This window comes from Electrona antarctica (genome assembly GCF_951216825.1).
Source record: "Electrona antarctica genome assembly, chromosome: 11".
Lineage (NCBI taxonomy): Eukaryota > Metazoa > Chordata > Actinopteri > Myctophiformes > Myctophidae > Electrona > Electrona antarctica.
The window spans coordinates 38,997,457-39,014,956 of record NC_136792.1 but is presented as its reverse complement, the minus strand read 5'-3'; the positions used below and the strand labels follow the sequence as shown (position 1 = coordinate 39,014,956).

The 17,500-nt window shown below is 45.3% G+C and overlaps 1 protein-coding gene across 6 annotated transcripts in view; it reads left to right on the top strand.

The window, feature by feature from the left end:
• nova2 (NOVA alternative splicing regulator 2) overlaps window positions 1-17,500 on the top strand; it is a 74,543-nt gene that overhangs the window by 37,277 nt on the left and 19,766 nt on the right. The window lies entirely within an intron of this gene.

Below are 17,500 nucleotides of genomic sequence, written 5' to 3'. Positions count from 1 at the left end.
GTGTGTTCACGTGGAGAGTATGAGAGAACAGGGAGGGAGGAAACAGGCTGAGAGATATAGAAGGGCAGGTGACTTTTTTTTTTAACAGATGCCAATCTCTGACAGGAAAGCTAAAGTGCAACGCAGAGAAAGCGAGGTGGAGAACAGATGGGGTAGTGAGAGATAGAGAGAGCAAGAGAGACGACAAAGGACGCTATACCCGCCACAAATGTTATCAGCCCATAATCACCAATATGTTCTTATCAAGACCAATGCAATGCAGGCAATATGGACATTTACAACATACTGCCAGTGCCTACCGCGAGTAGACGACTGGAAACGCGGAAGTGAAATTACTGACGCCGAAGCAGAAACATCGTGAAACGGCGCTATACAACAACTTCGCTTTATGTTTACTTACGTGGTCGGTTAAGACTGAGGTTAGGGTTAGTACTAGGGTTAGTCGTCGGACAATGCGCCAAACGCGACGTCGGACAATGGCTGACAACAATGTCAATATGTAGGAAATGTCCAGCTCCGTTGCATGGTCTCGATAAGAAATTAAATCATCTGATAACATCCAAAACCGCTAGACATGGGGATATAGGGGAGATAAAACGGAGAGAAAGAGAGAGACAGAGAGTGAGATTCACTTGATTTCATTATTACGCTATTGCCCGTTATTCATTATTGTCACGATGTATGTTATTCACTTGTCTCTATATATGTAATGTTGTGACTTGTTTTATGCTATCGCTTTGGCAATGTAAAACTCTATCATGCCAACAAAAAATTTAAATTTTGAATTGAGAGAGAGACAAAGAGAGAGAGAGAGACACGGAGACAAACGGAGAGACAGAGAGATAGACAGAGACAGTATAGTGGGGCAGCTGACATGGTACAGATGCAGTGGGAGTCACATGGGGGACTGTGGAGGATTTGAGGGGATTTTAGTCTGTAGGAGGGTGTGGACCAGGAGGCTTAGACCAGCTGACACTGTCCACAACACACACACACACACACACACACACACACGCACGCACGCACGCACGCACGCACGCACGCACGCACGCACGCACGCACGCACGCACGCACGCACGCACGCACGCACGCACGCACGCATGCACGCACGCACGCATGCGTACACACACGCACACACGTAAGTTTATGTGCATACCAACACACTCACACACAAGGTCATAATATTCTTTCTCTCTCTCATACACACACACGCTGAGCAGATACTGAGAAGATGTTTAGACAACTTTGAGACCATAGACGAAGGGCGACGGGGGTTAGAGGGGCAGAGGAAGGGGTGTGTGTGTGTGTGTGTGTGTGTGTGTGTGTGTGTGTGTGTGTGTGTTGGGGGGTGTAGATGGAGGACAGGTGTGGCTCAATCAGGGCACTTGTGTGACACCAGACTCCACCAAGGGAGATAACGCTCAATGACCTGAAGACAGCGGGTATGTGGGGGCGTGTGTGTGTGTGTGTGTGTGTGTGTGTGTGTGTGTGTGTGTGTGTGTGTGTGTGTGTGTGTGTGTATGAGCACAGTTTTCACACTTCACAAATCCCTGCGCGCGTGCGCACTCAAAATGCGATATTCAGGGCTTAATTAGAGCTTAATTTGACTTAGATATATGACAAAAACTATGATCAGACGGAACAATACCGACCGAAGCTCTGCTGTGAAATGGCCGACATGCACTTCCGGTTCAAACTGAAGTAAACGTCCGCTAGCCATTTCTGCCGCTCGCTTAAAATCGTCTGGCACCTGCTCCCTAAACCTCTACCGCCCTCTGGCGTTCAAAGAGTTAAAACCCACCCTCTAGAAAAAAACAACAACAAACTGCAGCCTACCGGAGTTGTGGAGCTGCTGCTTCACCAATTTGCATTGACGGTTGATCTCCTCCTTTCCCCAATAAATCCCCAAATACTTCCACAGCCTTACTAAAGGATAAACTATGTAATACTATGAATACTTCCACAGCCTTACTAAAGGATAAACTATGTAATACTATGAATACTTCCACAGCCTTACTAAAGGATAAACTATCTAATACTGTCATTTCGTACACGTGTTGACAACGGAATGTATACGCAAGAGCCGTGTGTGTCACACCAAAAGTGGTGACCTATTGAATCCGGTACATTAGAATCATTACGCAATCACCACAGACTGCAAAGCATAATGGGTCACTGATTTTTGTGTAACACCATGACACGACGGTGTCGCAGCAGCCTTTCACTTCTCTGTTGACAGAGCTCATCCATTCAGGGGACCCATGTGTCTTATTTGTTCAGTGACACAGTGGCCCTCTAAACGAGTGGTTCCCAAAGTGGGGTCCGGGGACCCCCAGGGGTACCTGAGGCAGTTCCAGGGGGGACCCCAACTAAATGATAGTTTGGAACCAAATGGACCCTTATGGGTCTGTAACTCAGTGTACAATTTGTACACTCTCAGAGTTACATTTTACAATTTAAATTGGGGGTCCCAGAGATAGAAATGTCATTAAATGGGGGTCCGTAGACTAATGCACGTCAAACTGGGGGTCCTTGAAATGAAATGGGTTGAAAATCACTGCTAGAGACATAAAAATCTTCTTTTATTGGGGTCCCTGGCATATCTTTTCAAATGGGGGTCCCCGGGCCATTTAGTGTCAATTTGGGGGTCCTTGACATGAAAAAGTTTGGGAACCACTGCTCTAAACGCAGTGCTCTCCTGCATTTAGTTTGGGGGTCCCTGGCACAAAATATTTTCATATTTGAGAAGCGCTCCTGAACAGTCACACACTCCTACACTCCTGCATACAGCCTTGGCTCTGACGAGGCCTCTTTGATCCAGTCTGAACTAGTGGAGAACAAACCTTTGTTATTTGCCTTCTGGGAGAACAAGGGATGTGGTAAAACAATACATACTGGCTAGTGGCACATGATCCCGAAGTCAAGACCCTAATGCCAAGAACACCCTTCTCTCTCTGTGTGTGTGTGTGTGTGTGTGTGTGTGTGTGTGTGTGTGTGTGTGTGTGTGTGTGTGTGTGTGTGTGTGTGTGTGTGTGTGTGTGTGTGTGTGTGTGTGTGTGTGTGTGTGTGTGTGTGTGTGTGTGTGTGTGTGTGTGACACAGAGAAAGAGAGAATACACCAGTGGTGGTAATGTTTACGGACTCCAATTTCTGGCAGGGGCACCATTGTACCCTTCTGGGACCCCTTAAACCCACACTGTGTGTACACACACACACACACACACACACACACACACACACACACACACACACACACACACACACACACACACACACACACACACACACACACACACACACACACACACACACACACACACAGAGAGAAAGGAAAGACATTGAGAGAGGGAGTACAATAATGTAAGGAAAGGACTTTTTTTCAAATGCGAGGAAAGAGAGAGGAGAAGGAATGTAACGATAGATATAATGAGACATAATGATGGATAGAGAGAGAGCTGGCTCATGGAGAGATGGAAAAGAAATGGACAGAGAGAGAGAGAGAGAGAGAGAGAGAGAGAGAGAGAGAGAGAGATATCTGAAGAAGAGAGAGAGAATGATGGACATCTGGGTGAAGAGAGAGAAACTGAAGGAGGGGGCAGACAGATGGATGGAGGGATGGATGGATGGATGGATGAATGGAGGGATGGATGAGTGATAGAGGGGGTGTGGATAATGATAGGGAAGCGCGGCAGGAGATCTTCTCCTCTGCCAAAGGCCTCTCTTATCTTCCTCCATCCCTCGCTCCCTCTCTCCGTCACTGCCAGAAATCACTGGCTGCTTCATTATTCATGGGAGAACACTTGGGGTGTGTGTGTGTGTGTGTGTGTGTGTGTGTGCGTGCGTGCGTGCGTGCGTGCGTGCGTGCGTGCGTGCGTGCGTGCGTGCGTGCGTGCGTGCGTGGTGTATACGGGTGTGAGTAGTCAGAACAGTGTGAAAGTGCTTTACGTCAAGTAGGAATTCACACCAGGTCCAGTTACCAAATATACCCTCTGAGATCATTAAATAACCTGCATATGTGCGTGTGTGTGCGCAAGCACGAGCATGTGTGCATGTGCGTTTTGAGAATGTGGAGATTATTATGTGTGCATATTTTTTTCCCTTGGCTTCTGTAGGTGTTTAAGGTTTTTGCCATAACTGTGCGTGCGTGCGTGCGTGCGTGCGTGCGTGCATGCGTGCGTGTGTGCGTGCGTGCGTGTATTGTGTGTAGGTGTAGGTGTGGTTGGAACCTAACAGTGAGCACTAAGCGGTGCTCTCTCTAAGCCCAAACCGCACCAATGATTCACCATGCAATCCTTGCAACATGAAACTCCTTGCAACCATTATCCCCAATGGCAGTTGCATTGGAGCGGTTTGGGCTTTAACAGCCCAGAAAAGGTGCACGTGTGCACGTTTACAAGCCAATATGTGCACACATATACAGTACATGAGTGTATGTGCAGTGCACGCACATAGTCCTTCTGTACATCTGCATCTATACGTGTGCAAGTGGGTGCATGCATGCGTGTGTGTGCGTGTGTGTGCGTGTGTGCGTACGCACATGGCGGCCTCGTTAAGCATGTGTTCCTTCCTATGGGAGAAGGTGATGGAACACATTAATACAGCTGTCTGTTCAGATTACAGCAGTGGTCTCAGCTCTCTCAGCTAACCCGTGACCCGTGATACTGGCACATAGATAACATTGTGTTAGTGGTGTGTGCGTGTGTCTGGGTGTGTGTGCGTGTGTGTGTGTTGAGGGTAGAAGACTAATTAATATGCTGTATATTAAGGTGTCGCTCACAGACAAGTACTGGTCTATAGAACAGTAGTTTTCAACCCTTGGCCCATTATTTATTCTGCATTTGAGCCACGGACCACCATTTGATGACGTTCTCAGACCCAAAACTAAAGAATATTTACACAATTCCATGCTGTATTGATGTTGGTACCATAGGAGAGATAACAGGCAAACGTTGATCAAAATAACACACACACATAATAGCCCATTCATACAAACAGAAAAGTCCTATCTAATTGTATTAAACAACATCAAACTCACCAACATTGCAGCTGTACAGAAAGCTTGAATTATCCTCTTTCAATCTGTAAAGATTTTGTTTCATAAAAATCAGAGTGTGTCAGAGTTTGGGAGTGCTCGTTGGATATCACTCAACAGCCCTGTGTACCACTTGTTTTGAATTTGCACATAATGCACGAGGCAGCAGGAGGTTGCTTTACTAAAAATGAGTGCTTCCAAACTCCCAATAGGGGGAGAGCGTAGTGACGCGTTCGGTAGGATTTTGGCTTATTTGGGTGCCATCTTCCTGCCTACATGTAGGCTAGTAGGATGCTAGGCTACTTGGCTGCCAGTCTGTAGTTCGTAAGTTTGCTTGTCAGTGAAAAAAAATCACCTGCAAGGATTTAGTTCTACAGTGGATTTTTATGAAACAAACACTTAGCAGATAGAAAGAGGATAATTCAAGCTTTTCGCATGGTGAGTTTGACGTTGTTTAATACAATCAGATAGGACTTTTCTGTTTGGATGAATGGGCTGTCAATTGGAAATTGGATCTAGTTACAGTAGCACCTTGCTGGCAAGATGGCCATGGTCTGCATAAGGTCAATTCTTCTACATTCTCTAATTGTGTAGACTTCTTGTAAATTAACTTAAGTAAACTTAAGGGTGTGTCTGCCTGTGAATGATGATGACACACTCTATGTTAAATGCCTGAGAGAGAGAGAGAGAGAGAGAGAGAGAGAGAGAGAGAGCTACAGAGTTGGTTCTTTGGGTTTTCTTTACAAGCACCTGGCAGTTTTCCTTCCATAGATTCTGCATTCTCATTGGCTGTGATGTCCGCTCTGCTTCTCTCAGCGTTTCTCTGTTAACACTGTTTTTTCTCAGGGTTGCCCTTTTATCTACAGTCTTCCAACCCCCCTTTCCTTCCTCACACATACTCTCTCCCCCTGCCTGCTGTTCTGTTTTCTCTCCCTTGCTGTCTCTCTCTCTCTCTCTCTCTCTCTCTCTCTCTCTCTCTCTCTCTCTCTCTCTCTCTCTCTCTCTCTCTCTCTCTCTCTCTCGTGTCTACTTTACGTCACCCTGTGTCTCTTGCCAGACCGACGGTTATCTCAGAGAAGTGAGAGAGCACACAGTAAGAATGTGCTTTCTTTTACGCTTTTGGAGTCTAAAACAAACGCTCAGTCAGGACCTGATGGTGCCAGAGACGAGGTAGAAGAGAACAACTGGAACGGTCCAAAAGATGAGATGAAATACGGGTCACATGAGGAGCGGAGAGGACAGGGAGGGGAGTTAAAGCACGAGAGACAACATCAAAAACAGAAAAGGGAATATCGTTGGGCAGAAACCTTATATCTCCATATTATTATTATACATTTTCATAAATGAATACTCTAACTCAGCAGCAAAGCTAGCCGATCTATAAGGTCAAAACAGAGATTGTAGATCAGCTATTTCTGCTACTGAATTTGAACCCTGAAATGTAACCGTTTTGGACATGCAGCGACGATATGAAGCGTGACGAGGAGGAGGAGGGGGGAGGTGTGAGGAAAGGAGGCGAGAGCTAAGAGGACAGGAGGAGAGGGAAGGAAAGGAACAATGAGGAGACATGGCATCCTTTCAGCTGTTTGCACGGCATGGTCCTGGTCGCCGGGGCAACGGCCGTTCTTTGCTGGCTCAGGCCTAAGAGAGGAAGAGAGAGAGGAGGAGGGGGAGGAGGGGGGAGGGGGAGGGGTGAAAGGCTGGACAGAGGTTGGAGTGGCTCTCAGAGGGAGGGAGGGTGAGGGAGATCCGGGAACCATAGAGAGGCTTTCTTTTCTTTCCTTTTCTTTTGTTTTTTAGCCTTGCTTGGTATTTTGTGACATGCAGCACTGCACTAGCTCCCTTCTGTGCTGGGAAGCAACTAGAAGTACACTATACACTTTTGAGGTATTTTATTTCTTCATTGGAGTATTTCCAATTCTCAGTACTTTTACTTCTACTCCACTTCATGTCAGAGGCAAATATTGTACACTAGTCTACTGTGATTATTTGAAAACTTTTAGTTAGTTACTTTGTAACATACACATTAACATATACAACATATACATTAACGACTTCAGCCCTATATATATATAATACTTAGGCTATTTTCAAAATATTGACTATACATTTAAAAAAAACTAACTGCGTTATGAGTATACTTTAAGTATTTTTGAGGTCAACACTTTTTGTACATCTATAAGTACATTTTGAATGCCAGGTATTGATACTTTCTTTATACTTGGTACTTCTTTCTCTCTACTATATATCCATTTGCAGTGCGTGCACGGCCCCATGGCTACTCCTTATCTACGTAACCCAGTACGTAACATGTAACCATGGAAGCAGGCTGATGTGTGTTTGGCCCAGAATGAATTCTGTCGGCCAGAAACCTCTTATCACCATATTCCAACTTTGTGTGTTTTCTTTAACGCCATACGTGATCGTCCTACAGCGTCACGCGAAGGCATCAAAAGTATAGCAGATCCACGAGCTCAAAACACAGCGCCAAGCGACACATACGTTCTGAGCTTGTAGATCATTCTGTTACTTTTGCTGTTTTTCAATTCGACACCTGAAACGTAACAGTTTTGGACATATGTGGTTTCCACCCGACAGAGACGATGTACGTATAAGTGTATTGTGTTTGTGTGGAGAGACCGGAGTCGTTCTGCTGGTTCCGACTGAGGTGCACGCGGGTTACAGGGCTATAGGAACGGCTTCTGAATCAAAGGCTTTGATTGAGTTGCCAACGGGGGGAGAGAGAGAGAGAGAGAGAGAGGGAGAGAGAGAGAGAGAGAGAGAGAGAGAGAGAGGGAGAGGGGGGAGGCAGACAGAAAAGAAAGGGATATAGCACACTCCATTTAACAACCCATCCACACACTTTAAGAAACTGAATCACGTCACGTCTACTAATTTGCACGGTCGCTCAATGATCCCCCAAAGCGCTTATTGTCGGGGCGTTGCCACTTTGAACCCCACGTTTCCAATAGGGTGTTAAAGACCTGTTAATAGTGCAGAATATCATGCAATTATCGCCCGTTGCAAAATACAACAAGATGTGTTTTGCCCAAGTGTTTCCTTTTTTTGTGCACAAAAGAACCTATAAGGTGTGAACCGAGAAGCACTTTAATAAACCCAGGGCCAATAAAGGCACACAAGAACGGCCTGTCCTGTTTTTGTTTTAGTTTTTTACGAGGAAAGACTAAGTAAGAGTAAGACAAAACAAAACGAGCAGCGAGCAGCGAGCAGGGACAGACTGAACTGGGTGAATCTGGGTGAGCGGGTGGACGGAGGTGGACATGGAAGGAGAGAGAGAGAGAGAGAGAGAGAGAGAGAGAGAGAGAAACCAGTACCAGGGCTCTTTTTTTAACTGAAAAAAAGGTGACATCAGAGCAGAGGAATTCCGGTTCCCTTTTTCTTCCAAGTTTCTTTTGTTATTCTTTAGAGACTGGACTTTATTCTTCTGCTGCAGCAGCAGCAGAGGTCTGTCACTGCTCAGCACAGAGGGGATGGAGGGAGATAATAAAGAGGGGATGGAGGGAGGGGATGGAGGGAGCGAGGGAGATAATAAAGAGCGGGAAAGGAGAGCAGGAGGAAGGGAGTGACAGAGCCAGAGAGGGAGGGGGGGGGGGGGAGGGGGGGACAAGGAGAAAGGGAAGGGAAGCGAGGGGGAGAGAAATAGGACAGGAAATCATGATTTACAAAATAAGTGAAGCTTAAAAAAAGAGATGAAGAAAGGCGAGGAAGGAAGCGAGAGGTGGGAGAAAAGACAGCGTTATAATTTGTCTTTCTTTGGCTCCTTGTTAATTTGTTGACTCATTAACAGAATGAGGAGCAGAGAGAGAGAGAGGCAGAGAAAAGAACGGGCGAGAAAAGCGTGCAGGACTTTCCTTTTTAAAAGGTTAATGTTTTACACAGCATTTGTGTTTTATTGGGAAATTTACAATGTAGAACGGCAGGAAACATGGAAGACGGAGAGAGAGAGAGAGAGAGAGAGAGAGAGAGAGAGAGAGAGAGAGAGAGAGAGAGAGAGAGAGAGAGAGAGAGGAGAGACAGAGAGAGAGAGAGGAGAGACAGAGAGAGAGAGAGAGAGAGAGAGAGAGAGACAGAGAGGAGAGACAGAGGAGAGAGAGAGAGAGAGAGAGAGGGAGAGAGAGAGAGAGAGAAAGAGGGGGGCAGCGAGAAGGAATACCAGGCTACAAAGGTCATGGGGGCAACTGTTAACAGAATGGCTGTGAGTCCTGTGCCTGCGTGCGTGCGTATGCGCCTGCGTGCCTGCTTGCACGTGCACACAGTGTGCACGCTTGGCCACTGAGCAACCCAGGACCATCCTGAGCATCCAGGCGTATTCGGTGTCTGTGTTGCAGGTTTCATTTATTAGATTTGTTTTTCTGCTGAGCAGAGCCCAGTAAAATCACAGCCTTGGGCCTGCTGCTGACCACAGTAACTCCAAGCTTTTAATAACTTTTTTCCTAATTGACCATGATTCTATGTGCGTCGTAAATTACACGGGGAGCCGGAGGGGGGCCGGTGGGAGAGGGGGGGGGAGTGTAGGCACCTCTAAGTGCCGTGCAGAAAGATAGCCAGTATGTTGTGAAAGCAGCCTGAGATGAGATCACGCCATGGCATGGCCCGCTGCTGGACTCTCCCAGCCAATTATAGTGCAGTACATGGCATGTTTTCATCAAAAATAATCAAGGCTTTATTGTTTGACTGCTGGGGCCAAACTGTGACTCAGAGACCTTCTTTCCTTTGCTCGCTCCCTCTTTTAATCATTCTTGCTTTCCATATTTTTTCTTGTCCCTTCCTTAATCCTTCCCTCCATTCTTCACCCCCATGATGGCTCCATTTTGGGTTCAGTGTTTACACTATCACACAGTTAAGGGAGAGAGTTAAGAGGACAGGCTTTTACTGCATGAGTACACAGTCAGTTCCTCAGTGGTCATTTACTCCTTTATAACACTGGGTCTGTTTGGTTGTATTCATGCACACACTCTCTGAGTTACATTCACACACTGAGAATGTGGTTCCGTATGTTAAATAATATTTTAAAGTGTGCGTGCGTGCGTGCGTGCGTGCGTGCGTGCGTGCGTGCGTGCGTGCGTGCGTGCGTGCGTGTCCTCGGCTCCTTGCAGGGCAGGTCTCCTGCACTGAGATCATAAAGAGATGATCTACTCATACAAGCTCAGCTCCTCCAAGTTTCCTTACTGCCCTTGATTACATCAGCACATGCATGCTCTCTCTCTCCCTCTCCCTCTCCCTCTCTCTCTCTCTCTCTCTCTCTCTCTCTCTCTCTCTCTCTCTCTCTCTCTCTCTCTCTCTCTCTCCTGCTTCCCTCTATATGTCATGGTATGTCTCACTCAAGTCCTCTCTCCGTCTTTGTCCTCATATCTGTTTTTTTCTCTTATCTCCGTATTTCAGCGATTTCTTTATGTTTTTATAAATTAATAACGCCCTATACAATGTCAGGCAAAAAGTAGCAACAATAAAAAAAAAAAAAAATACTTTGAAAGTGAAAGTGCACGGTGTGTCTGTGGGTGTTCGATATATTTAGCCAATGAAAAGCATTACAAATCATAACTACAGTGGGGAACACAGGTTGTTTTTTCCATGCCCTGAATAGTAACGGCTTTGGACATAGTACAGTACAAGGCTTCCACCCAACAGGCGACGATATCATTACTCCCCCCACACCCCCCCACCCCCCCACCCCCTCACAAGGCCTCTCCTCTGGAATAACAACACATGACATCAGCAACAGCTGCCTGGCTCAATAATGTGTGCATGTACACACAATACATGTGTGTGTGTGTGTGTGTGTGTGTGTGTGTGTGTGTGTGTGTGTGTGTGTGTGTGTGTGTGTGTGTGTGTGTGTGTGTGTGTGTGTGTGTGTGTGTGTGTGTGTGTGTGTGTGTGCGTGTGCATGTGCGTGTTTTGTTGAGGGGACGGACTGTCGGTTGCTTGGGTAACGGAGCAGGATAAGTCGAGGGACAAGCCAAACACCATCCAATTGCCTAGAGTACAGTCCTGTGATCTGGACAGTCTAGAGTATAGTCCTGTGATCTGGACAGTCTAGAGTATAGTCCTGTGATCTGGACAGCCTAGAGTATAGTCCTGTGATCTGGACAGCCTAGAGTATAGTCCTGTGATCTGGACAGTCTAGAGTATAGTCCTGTGATCTGGACAGCCTAGAGTATAGTCCTGTGATCTGGACAGCCTAGAGTATAGTCCTGTGATCTGGACAGCCTAGAGTATAGTCCTCTGATCTGGACAGTCTAGAGTATAGTCCTGTGATCTGGACAGCCTAAAGTATAGTCCTGTGATCTGGACAGCCTAGAGTATAGTCCTGTGATCTGGACAGCCTAGAGTATAGTCCTGTGATCTGGACAGCCTAGAGTATAGTCCTGTGATCTGGACAGCCTAGAGTATAGTCCTGTGATGGACAAACGCAAGTTAGACGACACATCGAGATAATGGCTGCTAATGAACTGCCCCCTCCTTTTCTCATACACTCTCACTGTATAATCCAAAAACAATAAGTACACTTTAGTCTGTGTGAAATCAGTGTACTTTGCACAGTACTTTGGTTGTATCCATTGACCACTTATAACCACTCTGTACTCAGACCACTTTTTCACATCAACATCTCGTAGACAAAAAATACCTAATTTTGGCAAATGTTCCCTGCAGAATATGGATGCTGGTGTGGTTAAATAAGAGAGTAACAATAGCACTATAAATTCTCTCTATCTCTGTCTCTCTCTCCCTGAGTCTGTATGTCTCTCTGTCGTATAATCCATCTGTCTGTATAGGCAGCCAGATTTGCTTTTGTCCCCACAGCTGGGGTCTGGTCGTTAAGCTATTAACGTGTTTTAATTGGTTATTGAGGTCCTTGCGGTCATTTCTATAGGCTTACTGGGGTGTCTGTCAATAAAGCCATCCATCTACACCGCCACACAATGCTATTGGTCCACCACCGCCGTCAGCACTTTCTGCATGCAGTCTCCATGGAAATGGAGGCATTTAGGCATAAGAATTAAAAAGAGGTAGAAAGGGCACTTCCTGCTTGATGACAGGCTATTGTTTGTGACATTGGGACACAACAAACATTTCTTGGACTGATATGTTTCCAGAACAAGTGTGTGTGTGCCTCCGTAGCCTAAACAGAACTTCAGCCCAAGGTATTTTGTCCCACATTTGGAGATTTTCTCTATTGTTTGGGATTGCTTTATTGTCGCTGTCGTGCACACACCTTATACAGGTATGTCCAAAACCTGTGTTCGAATGGTTTCAATGTAGTTATTATTTAGTCGCAATCTCTATTATTTATATATAATCAGTGTATAATATTCATAAAACCCAAAGACAGACAAGGTTCAATTTTATAGACATGGAGATACAAGGTTTCTGCCCGACATACAGTAGACGATATGTGTACAGCCTAGCATCGCTGCGTAGGAACACTTACCCACACATTAGTTGCTGCTTCACAATATGAAATGATTCCTTTTCAGACAGTACAGCCAGACAGTATATCCAACTTAACATGATAATAGGGAGAGGAAGTTTGTGGTTTTAGTCGGGGTGAGGGCAATTAAGTGCTCAACACAAAGTGCCTGGGCACACATTAGACCCTGCATGCTGCCATGCTGTGGTTTCCATTGCATTTGGTTAATACATTTGCATGTTTGCATATGTGAGTGATGTTGTACTGGAATGTTCAAAAGAGCTGGCATCGCAGCGTTCAGCCATGGTTTTGCCATGGTGACACATCGGCTTCCAAGCCTCATGCCAAAGTTTACAGTATTTCTGAGCCTTCTTGGCAGAAAAGACGCTCCTACAGTGATATATCTTATGGACAATTCACAGCCCCCATGGGACTTTCACACATTTCATAATATCAACACTTGTTTTCTTATACTTAAGCACTAATATGTAACCGTAACACAAACACGTCCCTGCATACAGTAAGTAACACAAACATGCAGTCAAGTTGGTCAAATGACAGTTATTTTGCACAAAATAAATAGCATTCAATTAGCACGTCGTAGGGCTTGTAGATCTGCTATTTCCATCACAGAGCGGCATACAAATCAGGGTTCAGAATGCTGAACTCCGGGACATGATGGACATCAGTCCTACATGCCCTTGGCTTGCATGCCCTTTAACCTCATGCCATCTGGACAAAGATATAAGAACCTTGCAGTGAAAAAAGGTCAGTTTTAGTCATTTTGTCCCCTCGGCCATAGCGGCATTAAACAAACTGCCCCGCCGAAAGGATGTTGCTGTATACAGTGGGGACCTCATGTTTTTGTATTGTCTTGGTGTTATGTGTTGTTTTGATGTGGTTGTTTGAACAGAACTGTGAAGATGAAAATCCTTCGGGACAATAACGATTAGTATTAGTTGCACTCTGACCTCCCATGTGAAACGTATACTGTCCCTACTGTATCCATTATGTGTGGCTTGGAGGGCTTTGTGTTGTAAAGAAACACATTCCTATACTTGATTGATTGATTGATTGATTGATTGATTGATTGATTGATTGATTGATTGATTGATTGATTGATTGACTGATTGATTGATTGAAAGTTATGCTAAAAGCCCCATGGCACCAACATTCTCAGAATGTCTAAAATACGTGGAGCCGAGTCTGGATAATTTCACAGTGAAACGGCGACACAGACAAAAACTTACGTTTTTTCCAGCAAGCGTCACAGTCGCACGAGCACTCAACTAGTTCCTTCTTTGACCCTTCTCCGAATGCCTATTGCTTTATTACCAGTTAAGACAACAAAGAATCCATCCTCACATACTGTATATTAGGTGGCTAATCCAGCAGATCAGATAAAAGGTAGCCCAGTAAACGTGAGCTTATCCACAGCCTAAGGAGATCTGTTTAATGAGCTTACATTAAACCACCCACCGCATCGCCCCAAGGTTAAGACTAGTGGTAACTGTTGTCATTCTGTCTTGGCTGCATCAGTGACTTTGCCTTGTGTCTTAGGGTACTTTTTATCTCTCTCCTCTGGGGCTATTTGTAGAACCAGTGAATGCTAGATGTTGGGGGATTTAAGGTCTCAATTCCATGGTGATAGCGATGGTGGATGAGGTCTTATCCTGGAAGTGAAAGTGGAGCATAAACCAAGGGAATCAAACATTGTGTACCTGCAATCTGTCTCATTGACTTGCCCATGCTGTTGCTAGCCATATTCTTCACTTTATTTTGTACGCCATACTAGTAACAGTAAGCTCCATAATAAGAGAGAAAAGTTAGATTTTTCTAAATAATTCCTCCTTGGGGCTAGACGAGCAGCATAGAATGAATCTCATCAGGCATCCTTTTCGCTTCGAGAGGTGAGACTTCCGCACGAGGAGTTCATGATTATGTGCCTCCAGCCTACGTCGTGTCTCTCTGGCCAACAGGGAGAGCAGAGCAGAGGAGGAGAGCAGAGGAGGAAGGAGTGAGTCATGTCGTTAGACCTCACTAAAAACAACTATCCACAGCCTTGTAGGATGATGAAGCCTGTTCATGTACTGAGCAACCGCTGTTGATTGTCTTAGTATCTCTGGGAATCCGGGCGCCGGGCAACCCACTCTGACTTGGATATAGTCCAAAATTAGATAGTAGTTTTTGGCATCTTGAAACTTGATGCTCGAAGGTTAACTTTGCGGTTGTATTTTGTATATTGACGGAGACCTTCTGTGCTCTGTCGTTTCTTTATTTATTGCACAGGGAATATGCCTTTCATTCCAACAGGATTTTGAGGTTTTAATTAATATGAAAGAAAATCAACTTCCTTGATTAATTAGCTTAATTATTGACAAAAACAGTAGTTTTCAACCCTTTTCATGTCAAGGCCCATTATTTACTCAGTGTTTGAGCCACGGACCACCATTTGATGAGATTTAGCCTTGCAGACCCAAAACTAAGGGATATTTATAATTGTGTTATTGTTGTATAAGAGTTTTCCACAATTCCATGCTGTATTGATGTTGGTAGTGGTACCATAGGAGAGATAACAGGTCAATGTTGATCAAAATAACACTTATTGTGTAGAGACAGCAGATGTTTAACAAAAAATTTACTCGTGAGAGTGTAAGATGAAACCAAATTTTTGGTTTCATGTTACACTCTCAAGAGTTAAAGATCTATAAGGGTCCATTTGGTTACCAACTCTCCATCATTTAGCTGGGGACCGCCTACATGGAACCCCTTCAAGGACCGCTGGTTGAACACCACTGACCAACAACTGTACGTATTGAGTTATGCAGGAGCATTTTATGAATACATAATACGGGTCTCAGGGGAAACTCTACATCTGACGTTGACCTCCTGACGTGAATGTGGGACCTTTTAACAACATTACGGATATGGCTTCCACAGCTGGGGGAAAACCAAACCAAACCGCGGAACATCTCACAACAGTAAAGATGTCAAAAGTGCAGTTTTTACACTGGAAAATGTAAACACACGTTGCAGTGAGTCGGTGCATGTATAACGGAGAAATGAAAATGTGGCACACGTTCTCGACACGGCCTTACGTAGGCATGCACACACACACGCACGCACACATACAGATGCTCACGCATGCATGTACATTTTGGCTATATTAAATTATTCATTTTTATAATATGACACTAGGCATCGCCAGTCATTTCTTTGTATATTGAAGTTATTTGTCTTATCTGTGCAACACACACACACACACACACACACACACACACACACACACACACACACACACACACACACACACACACACACACACACACACACACACACACACACACACACACACACACACAAACTACCTACAAACTCATGTGCCAGGACAGTGGCCTGGTAATCCTTGTGTCTGATTGGCCCAGTCCAGATTACCCAGAGGGCACCAGCTGTCGGTAGAGAGGTCCAGTTTTCTTAGTATCACCAGACACACTCCAATGGTCGTGGCAGCCCTCTCCACAATCCAGACTTTATTGACTCATTCTATTTTATTAGCTGGATAGTAAGTCAACCGATGACACTTGTTTGAACTCTGTTATTGTATTATTTGGTGCATTCTATTGAATTGTTATTAGGCTATTTATTTTTTATGTTTTACATTTCTTTAAGACGAGTAAGCTACTCAATATATTAGACACTGCACTAAAAGAAACAATACAATGTAAGAATTGATAACTTAATAACACAACTCTGCAACACTACTTAGGCAGTTAGGTCTAAACTCTAATTACTTAAATATAGCCATGCTTATCTATAGCTCCTCTCTCCTTTTTATACTACTCCATCGTGCACCCCTTCACCATTCCCCCTTTCCTATACCCTTCCATTCTTCCATAACTCCATTTGCCCTTCCAGCCCTCCTTCACCCCCCGAATCACTCAATCCCTCCGTCATCCTCCGTGGGGCCTATAGGCCAGCCTCGCAGGCCATGTTGCACTGAGCCTGTGCAACAATGGTGGGAGGGGAGGGGGGGCAGGAAGCACAGTCTGACAGACTGCTGAACTAAGATAAGAGCTGATGGGAGAAAACACCCTGTTCACTGGAGCCAACAGGGAGAGAGAGGAGAGGGGGAGAAGTAAGAGGGAAGGGGGGCACAGAGAGAGAGATAGAGAGAGAGAGAGAGAGAGAGAGAGAGAGAGAGAGAGAGAGAAGGGGGAAGGGATAGAAGTGGGAAGAGCTATTGGAAAGGAGGGGGACGTGAGAGAGAGAGAGAGCGAGAGAGAGAGGAGAGAGAGGAGAGAGAGAGAGAGAGAGAGAGAGATTGGTCGCTGAAAGCATCACGATCACGTAGAGAGACTGAGAGGCTTTAGGTTGGCCTAGTTTCTCCTCCATTACACCACCCATCCATCCATCCACCCCTCTGTCCGTTCGTCCATCCGTCTGTCTGTCTGCCAGTTTATGTGTCACTCAGACGACATTGTTCCATTGCACCGCAGTACTCCCCTGATTTGTCGGTGACATGATGAGTTATGTCGGCGGGTTTGAAGCGAGACGCTCAATGAGAGAGACACGTCAACGATGATGATGTGTTTACTATGTAAATATACGGAACTCTGGCATGTCACTCTGCTCTGCTCTGAAGTGGATCAACAGAGAACCATTGATTGTGCTTGATTGAGCATCTGTGTATATGGATAACTGTAACCAATACCAAGGCACCGTCTAAACACAATGACCAAAACAAACCCATACACACACACACATACACACACGCACACACGCACGCACGCACACACCCACACACACACACACACACACACACACACACACACACACACACACACACACACACACACACACACACACACACACACACACACACTCTTGTGGTTTCGCCAAGGGTTAAATTAAAATGTCCAACGCTGTGTTTATCTGTTGACCTAAACTCAGGTCACCCATCATTACTTTACAGAGCCGACTGACCCCTTTACACCGGGGATAAATCTTTGCAGCGTAACGTGTTGTATAATACAGTGCATG